This window comes from Haliaeetus albicilla, chromosome 3, assembly GCF_947461875.1.
Source record: "Haliaeetus albicilla chromosome 3, bHalAlb1.1, whole genome shotgun sequence".
Classification (NCBI taxonomy): Eukaryota; Metazoa; Chordata; class Aves; order Accipitriformes; family Accipitridae; genus Haliaeetus; species Haliaeetus albicilla.
Genome location: NC_091485.1, coordinates 33,785,484 through 33,795,194, shown reverse-complemented (window position 1 = coordinate 33,795,194; position 9,711 = coordinate 33,785,484). Strand labels below are relative to the sequence as shown.

The following is a 9,711-nucleotide window of genomic DNA, read 5'->3' as shown; positions in this document are numbered from 1 at the left end:
TAAGTAAAGTAGTTTAAAAACACAAACACCTTAGTGATGCTTTAGATACCTAAAGCAGATGGCAGAGACTATGTGTGAACATTTTATTTATGCATTTTGTAAGGCTTTAAAAAAACCCTAATGTATTGCTCTATACTGATCTTCTAAAAAGGAGAGAATTTCACTTCTCTACCATAAAATCTCTGCTAATTTCTTCTCTTAACAGGCTCTTCTTTTCCTTAATAATGGTGATAAAGTTTCATTTGAAAAAAAAAATCATGGGAAAAGAAGTAATTCAATGGAATTTCTCTGAAGAAATGACATGAGTGTTGCATTGTGTTGACTCAAAATGTGCTCTGAATTTTATATTTTTTCAATATTAATCAATTTGTCCAGGTCAACTGTTGTTGTATTTCATGAAAATTGTTGTTCATTCACACTTTTGGTCTCCCAAGACATCAACTTATCTCACCTTGCCAAGTATCTAACACAGTTCCTCAGTGTAGCATGGCCTTTCCCTCTGGTTGAGCTAAGGGAGGATTTGATGTGGAATGAAAGTAAAGGTAGTTCATTTTGGAATTTTCTGTGGAACGGGCTTTCCTTTTTTCAGTCACCTACAAACCCAGTCACTGTCTTCTCCACATTTCTCCCTGGTCACATTCTGAGAGGGTAAAAAATTTGATCAAGTTGCATAGCTGGATGTCAAGTGGTGAAAAATGCTAGTGGAGACAATTAGCAGATTGAAAACATTGTAACTAGATTCCCAAGTACAAGAATTGGAGCTGTGTTTGAATCCAGGAATTCCCATGCCTTGCATGTTCCAGATGCCAAATTGAGCTCTAACCTCCAAGAGCAGTTATCAGCATGTTTCTTTCAATGAAAGAGTAAGCTGCTTCCAGCCCTGATCCTTGCTCCTGTCCTACTGTCTTATTTATATATTTGATTAACTAGAAGGGGAAATTTATGGCTGAAAATAAAACCAGCAGTGAAAAAAGGCTATTTTTAACTTGTCACTGTTCCTTGTCTATCACACAGCTCCACAAACAATTGTAGTGGTACAAGTGAAGCAGACACTGGAGCCGTAGCTGACATGGCTATTCAAAGAAATGTAAGTATAAACAAATGATTTTCCCTTGCTATGATGAGCTGGGTACAAATGCTTGTAAGTCTGCTTTACCTTTCTGAAATAATCTGACAGCTGTGAAATGTCAATTAATTTTAATGAAAAATCAACTCTGAAATCTAAAGATGTTAGAGTAAAAGTTCATACTGCATATTGCTTCATCACTTATCACCCTAGCAGAAGCAGCCAGCTAACGTGATCCTCTCACAACCCTGCATTTCCACTCTAAGCATGTAGGAATCAAATGCACATAAAACATTCATCAAAATTACCAAAACATTTTCAGGTCCCTGTTCCCTCACTCTATTTCTTCCCACAACTCATGTACCTGTTACTGAACAACTGAAAATACAAAAGTTTCCTATATATATATATGTATATGTTGAAATGGTATTAATATCGGTTCATGCTGGCTTCTCTCCTAAACATATTTTTGTGCAAGATTACGGTTGAGTAGGTATTGTCCCATCTTGACTTTCCAGAAATTTGTATTAATCTCATGGGTAATTCTTAATACCATGGTTTTCTCTTTATTAAAAAAAGTAGCTTCCCTTTGTTTTAGTTTCCTCAGCTTTTCTCCAAGTTCCATTTTTTGTGCTGTTTGATATGGTTATTGTAATGTCTTGATGGCTGCATATTTCAAAATACCAGCAAGCTCCTGGCACTAAGTAAAAGATGGATGTAGAAGCCAAGATGGCTTCTTTCTGCTCACACTAACTTGCAGCTGTAAGATCCTCTAAAGCCTGCATAAAACACTTACCAGACATATTTACCAGACACCAAGAAAACATGTGAATGCCTCGCTAATATCAGATAGTATATCTTATTGTTATGAAGACATATTTCTTATTAAAAAATGTAAAAGCTGTTACTCAAAGAAACCTTTAAACACTTCCACTGTGAAAATTAGTTCCATTTGGAAATGGATAAGATAAGGTTCTCTTTTCAGTTTCTTTTGTAACTCAAAAAAAGTCATTCGACTGGCTTTCTACTGTAAAATTTAATTTTAGGTAAATAGTTTTTTAACTATTAAATCAAATGTATACAGGAGTAGGATTTTTAATTGGTTTTGACTGAGCAATTAGTTTTGAAGGAAAGAGGTCTGGTTTGCTCATACAAAATGGATGTAATCATAAATCTGTCTTCAGTGAAGCTTTGCAAAAGTACTACATACTTGGTTTACGCTCTAGCCACAGCTGTACAGAGTAACTTTCCTCTGCTTCTTCCACATTCGTCTCTCCTTCTGTCTGTGCTCCTTTCTGCAAGCTCTATGTTACTACAGTATATTCCCCTTATTTCTCAAAAATTCTTTCCCATTTAAAGTGTGGTTTGTTTTTTTTTAAAAGAACAGGTTTGAAAATGCTTTTTCTGAGCATTTCTCTAATGCTGGAATTTGAAGGAGTATAATTACAGTTTTCAGGTTTTTTTAGTATTAATATCTTTAAATAAATCTATTTAGGAGGTTGGAACAAGAAGCTACCCAAATTATTTTAACTATTATTTAGAAACAACAGAGAAAGAGTTTAAAAAAAAATAATTTTACCCTTTTAATAATTTTTCTTTGTCTGTATCCAATCTATTTCCCAAAACCATGTGAATGGGAAGACAAAATCTTTTTAGACAACTATTTCTCAGCTGTTCCCTATTTTGTCTCTAAACCAATTTGACAATGATTTTCAATACTAAGAAGTTATTTTCCACTGAGCTGAGTTTCATTCACCTTTACTAGTGGCAGGGTGAATATCTGGAGGGGAGGAAAAACATGCTTCTAAATGGATTTTGTACTCGGGGATGAAAAAATGAAGATAGCCTGTTGTCACTGTTACAGTTCAACTTTTTCATTTCTCATGATGTGGCCACTTTTGAACTTGCTGGCTAGCTTTAGGTGTTTCCATGCAAGCAGCAATTTGGGAAGAGTTAGCTATGGGCTTTAGTGGGTCTATTTGCCTGATACCACTTTCACAGGAGGGATTTCATGTGCTACTTGCTCTAGCACCAAAACTGATGTTGTCCCCTCCCCATAATTTTATGTGTTTCAGTAACTCAAGCAATTTTTTCAACTTTTACACATCTTTCCTCATAGCTTGCCGAGTCAAGACTTTGGATCTAATCAGTGAATGTGCCTTTTCTTCATACATGCATATTACATTTTGGGGGGTTTTCCATTAGTGTGGTCTCATCTCTTGCAGGACAGCAGCTTTTTCTCGCCAGCACTGTTCCAGGGTGCTGCTGTTTGAATGGAAGGTTATTCAGGTTAACAACCGTTGGTGGTTGCTATACCAACCCAGCTGATAGCATAGACTCATTGCTGAGCAGCTGGCTTGGTACAAATAGAGGTTTTACAAGACAATCCACACCTCCTGAAGTTTGCATTAACACATTTGCTGAACTATGAAGTAAGTGGTTAGAAATGTGTTCAGCTGTAACTCTAAAACTGTAAGTTTTCATTTCAATAGTGCAATTTCTATCCTCATGAAAAATAAGCTGTATTTATGAAATCTAGCTAACAAAATGCAAGTGTTCCATAACCAAACTCCCGACTTCCATTGATTTTCATGACCTGTCAAGACACTGAGCTTAAAATTCGAGTATTTTTAGATATAATTTGGGGAAAAGTCTGATTTGCTCTTGCAAAATTCTCTGCTCTTCCATCACCCAGGAAATTATTTGATAAAATGTCAGTACAATGATGAGATAGTATTTCTGAATCTCAGTTAGAGCTGATTTACTTAAACAAATGCAATATTTTTTTATCATCTTATTTCTTATTCAAATATTGGGCTTTATTACTGCTATGTAATTAAGGATGTGCAGTTCCCAATAAAAGTGTTATTCCTTGATGCAATTCATGTCACATGTGCTTAGACATTTTTGTACTTAGGAGGTTTTCTTTTAGATCATTCAGAGTAGTAGATCTATAAACTCTTGTCATTACAGACACAAACATAAGAATTAAAGCTTTCCTCCGAGAACATTGAAGGGCTGAAGATTAAGTGTTTTTCTTAATTTGGCCATTAGTTACCAAGAAGTGTTATGCAGGTCACATACTACTAAAAGAGTATTCAATTTCAGATACAAATACTATAGAAGCAGCAAAGCGGCCATAAGATAATAGCCTGTTTTGAAAGTGAACCAGAGAGAAGATCATGAGGAAGCGAAAAGATTGATATTGTGCCAGCCTTCATAAAGGGCAAGGTGGAAGGTGTAGGCTGGTCAGCCTCACCCCTTCCTCTAGGACCATTTTTGAGCAAATCTGCCTGGAAGCCATTTCCCAGCATATGCTCGGCAAGCAGACAACCAGGTGCAGCCGGCAGGGCTTTACCAAGGCAGCTGGCCAACCTTCTTACCTTCCATGAGGAAGTGACTGGCTCTGTGAACGACGGGAAAACCAGTCAATTTTGTTTACCTTGACTTTAGCCAGGCCTTCAACACCATCTGCCACAGCATCCTTACAGGCAAACCAGAGGGAGAGGGTTTGGATAGGTGTACATGAAGGCCGGTGGAAAACTAACAGTACTTGCAGGCTCAAAGCAGAGTTCCACAGTTTGCAGCCTGATGGTGGCTAGTGCCAAGCATCATTCCAAATAATTGATTCTGCAGCAGATAGTGTTTAACACCTCCATTTATGACCTGAATGATGGGATAACATATAGTGCACCCTCATCAAGCTTGTGGATGGCACCAAATTGGAGGGAGTAGTCAATATGCTGGCAGAAAAGGCCACCTGTCAGAGGGGCTTTCACAGGCATGAGGTACAGGTTTCCTAGGAGAAACCTCAAGAAGTTTAGCAAAGATAAAGGGGAAGTCCAGTGCCTGGGACAAAATAATCCTATGCAACAGTAGAGGTTGGGCTTTTATTGACTGGGGTTCAGCCCTACAGAAAACAGCCTGGGATGCTGGTAGACAAGTTAGGTGAGGTTGCAGTGTGCCCCTGCAGTGATGATATGATATGTTGCTGCATTAGCAACAGTATATTGAGAAGTCAAGGGAAGTGATTATTCCTTTCCAGTCAGCATTGGTGAGGGTAAGTCTGACCTACGATGTCCTCTTTTGTGTCCCCTTCCATCCCAGTACAAAATAGAGATTGAGAAACCAGAGGAAGTCCAGCAGAAAGGTTCTAAGACAATTAGGATGCTGTAGCATAACATATGAGGAGAGGCTAAAGAAGGTGGCTTATTTCAGCCTGGAGAAAAGACTAAAGGTGAGGGAGAGTAACTGTAGTCTTCAGCTGCCTAAGTGCAGGCTATAGATGACTCTCACTCCAGCTTCTCTATGAAGTATATAGGATGACAGGCAACAGCCACAAGCTGTCAGGGGAAATTCTGACAGCTATAAGGAAAAAAAAAATCAAAATGAGAGTGGTTGAGCACTGGAACATGTTTCCCAAAGATGTTGTGAAATCTCCATCCTTGCAGATATCTGAAAGTTGTCCCTTCTAACCTAAATTATTCTGTGATTCTAAGCTCAAGTTAAGCAGAAAGGATCTCTGTTCTTTCCCAGGAAAGTAATAAATGGCTACATTTAGTCACTCTGATAAGGTCAATGAAAGCAATAAACGCCTCCTTAGGACTGCTGAAAACGGATTAAACACTGCCTTCAGCTAACACAACATTAGAGCTACCACAATCTGACTACTCTTTGCCACTTATTGTCTGCTGACACATTTTTGGCATTAGTGATTTAGTAGATAAATATATCAATTGCAGGGCTGAAACTTGTTCCATTTAGTGATACTTCCCTGAACATCTATATCATCCCTTTAGGCTTGTCCTATTGGCAATCCATGTACTATGCTTACAATTAGTCTGTCTCAGAATTGAACGGTTTTGTGCACCTCCTACATTTTTAAAACTATGACACAGGCAGTGTTGTACTGCATTTTACTATCATTTATGGATATAGGTGTTCATAAGATGTAATCTTGACCTTATTGAAACAAGTGGTTAATCCCCACTAATTGTACTAAGGATTTCACCCTAGTGTTTTCCGAAGATTTACTGACGCATTAGCTCCAACAGCTTGATGCTCATTTGGTGACTATTCCACAACATAAGAACCAGGGGACCTTTGCTGATAAGAGATAAAGAACTAATCAAAACGGGGGGCTTGTATATTTCCATGTCTCATGATCCTTCTGTTTTCTGAAAGTTTTAAAAATAGTTACTGATACAGAAAAGAGAGGAGTGCAGGAATGGTATCTTAGAATTGATCCTCAGGAAGGTGCTTTACAGAGAATTTGGCAAAGCATTTTGCCCTGTTGACAAAGAATAAGGTTTCTGTGAACTATGCAGTTTGATGCATCCAAGTCCTTTTTTATTGACACTTAAAAGAACAATTAGAGAGTCCGTGCTGGCACTGCCCCGTACCAGGATATGAGGATATACACTGATGACATAACTGTGATATCTGAAACATTTATTCTTGCATTAGTGCATTACTAAGCATCTTTGACTTTAATATACAGCATGCAAACTTATTTTATCAATTTATGCACATCAAGAAAGTTAGAAACCCACTATGCTTACCTAACCCTTTATGTGTTGAAAAGCAGTCAGATTCACATACTAGAAAGGCAATAGATGCTGCCTCTCCTACTCCATTGCTAGGACTGGTAACAGTTTATGATTTCTGAGGTCAAGCACAAACGGTGAACTGAAAACAGGATTCAGCTGTTGAGAAATATTTTGTATTTTCCCTAGACTATATAATTTGGACACTCAATGATTAACTCTGAAAACATTTGAGACAACATTAGATCCAAGAAACAAGTACCACACAGACCAGTAGGTTTCAAGCTCATTGTCAGAAATTTAACGTGAAACAGATCATAAAAGAAAACTGAATTAAATGATTTTAGACTTTCTTAATTTTCAAAAGTATTCAGTTCAGTCATGATGCTAGTTCAGTATTCTCATACTATTGAATCCATTATTGGTTTTTTTCCCCAGATACGCTAAATACATCCATTTAACTTCCATGACATCCTCTGTGGGAAAAGGAAAATCAGAATTAACTTCAACAAAATACCACAGTACCAACATGCTTATAATGCAAAGTCTTTCCTCTTCCAATACAAAATGATAATTTTGTGTTAAGCTTTTATTTGCTGAGGCCTGTATTAGTTCTTAGGTGAAAAAAAGTCCATCTTGATATCTAAAATGTAAGGTGTGTGTGTATATATACATATATCTTCATGGCTTATGAAATGTACTATATTTATCTGACATCTGTTAAAATCAATGGAATGTTTTAGACCTCTGAAAGACTGTTAACATTTTATTTAGCAACTGGATCAGATTAATAGGCAATACAGGTTATTTGATTTAGATTGTACATTCAGGTTTTAGATTATACTGATTAAATCCAGCATTTGTATCTCTATATGTTGTGTTACACCTATATTATTCCCATTATATCTTATCTACTGTAAAATGTAAATTTATTTTTAAGAATATGAGATAAATGGCAGGCATTTCCTGGAGTATTTTGTTCAACAAATGCTTATTTGGAAGACCATTTCTATTAATGTGTGGTTAGGAATAACTGCTGATGAATACATTAGACAAATAAGACTTCTATGGGCATGCACATAAGTCTCTCACTACTTACAAATGCGATCACAAAGCTTGTATCCAACTCTGCATAACTACACACTGTAACTTGAATTTCAAACTAAAAATTGACCCCTGCACCACAGAATTGTCAATAGCTGCTAATCTTATATTTCACAATACTGTACCACATTTAAGGAGTTTGTACAAAGGCATATATTAACGTTTCTGAACAACACGACACTAAAAATGTATGTCCAGGAGTCTTGTGCTCTCTTTATATGTGATTAGTCCAAGAAAGTTCGTGGCAGATTTGTCACCTTAGAACTGACAACTAGTGTGGTTGGTTGGAGCTTGAAATATAAGTGAAATTATAGTTTTGTTTTACAAGCTTGCAGTAGTACTGCTTGGTCCAGATCCTGGATTAATTCTGACATTCAAGCACATCTGCCTTTGACAGCAGCAAGGGCAAAGACTGGTAAAACAAAAGAAACAAAACAGAAAGGTGTTTCTGCTTAATCTAAAAATTTACAATGCTATCATTGCTGAGCTAGCAAAGTTTGAGCCATAGGTTATATTGTGTAAATTAGCAAGAGAAAACCAACAGTTTAGGAGAATTTCTTCAAAATAATTCTGAGTTTCAGTTCTCGGCTGTAAGAGTTGTGGTACATCACAAATGTCTAAGAGAAAAAACTATGCAGCTAATAAAGATAATATGAATAGATGAAAACAAGAAAAAATATTTTGACTTGGCACAAAATTTGCTTTTTTCAGATTCCATATGGATTAGAAACTTTCAATGCGCTTTTCATGAAAATGGTGGAGGGAGAAGAGTCTGGAGAGAAACACCCACAATGATTTTCAACACCCCAAATGAATGAACAAATGATGCTTTCCCCAGCCATTTGTTCGATAGTAATGGCTGTAGCAGTTTTATAAATCAGAGTCTGAAAATCTTTCTGAAAATGCATGTTTAGAAACAATTCCACTGGCGACAGTGCTATTGTATCATACATTGGAGGTCAGAAAGCTCTGCTATTTAACCACAAAACTGTAGAAATGAAAGGATGTACGTCCATGGAATAGCAGGTTTCCTGTTCTGTCATCAGGAGATTATTAATGCTTTAAAAAGTGTGCACAAAAAAGTTTTGAGCTTAGCATTATTTTATACATTATCTATAAAACATTTCTTGTTCTGTATCTAACTTGCTTCTATACCTACAAAAGCATTATGTCAGGAATGTCTTCACTTGAATCTATACCAAATGATGACACAAACCAGCTGAACTGTATTTTCATTTCCTTGAGATTTTTTCCTGGCTCAAAGCATGTCTCTGTCGAACAGTTTTAGTGTTTTAAGTCTATGATATAAAACTTTGAGCAAAAGGCAATTAATCCCAAGGAAAAATCCCTGGCACAAATAATTTGCTATCCAGCCAATGACTGTGGCTGTATGTAGCCCCAGAGCAACAGCATTTCAGCCTCAGCTACCCTTGCTGCCATGACAGCAGGCTTAGATGCTTCACCGTTACATGCACCAGTAACATGTTCATTCTCCATGCTGAGACATTTAATCTAAAATTGAGTCTTGAATTGAAAAGAATTGTTTTCTTCTAGGGTCCTAGGAAAGCAACTGGGGAATGAGGATTGACAAGCAGCTTAAAGAAAATATTCGTTTACTATGGACATGCAATATCAATTCTATTTCTGAAGCAGTGTGGAGGAGGTGCAGTTCTTATTACTGCCCATGTTTTGGGACTGATTTTTTCTCAAACTACCTACCTGCTGCTTGTAGGTGCTGAGGTCCAGCTGACAGTGTCATAGGGATGAACCTTCTCTCAAAGAGGTGCAAATCCTCTGCATAAACTCTATTGCCCTCCACAACTTGGTGCAAGCTTACCGCTGAATACAGCCAGACTTTTGACACTCCGTGCGAGGGTTTCTGTAAGGACTCCTCACAGACTTGCAAAATAGCATGTGACTTAGAAGGATACCTCTGTGCTCATCTAGTTTCACTTCCTTTTCAGAGAGAGATATGTGGGGGAACACTGGTTTGGT

The 9,711-nt window shown here is 37.2% G+C and overlaps 1 long non-coding RNA gene across 1 annotated transcript; it reads left to right on the top strand.

Annotated features, from left to right (window-relative positions):
• Nucleotides 1-441: 441 nt before the first annotated feature.
• On the top strand, nt 442-7,620 carry LOC138684580 (uncharacterized). Its single transcript, XR_011323828.1, has 2 exons — nt 442-1,087; nt 7,051-7,620. It is a non-coding gene; the product is annotated as an uncharacterized lncRNA (long non-coding RNA).
• The last annotated feature ends 2,091 nt before the right edge of the window (nt 7,621-9,711 follow it).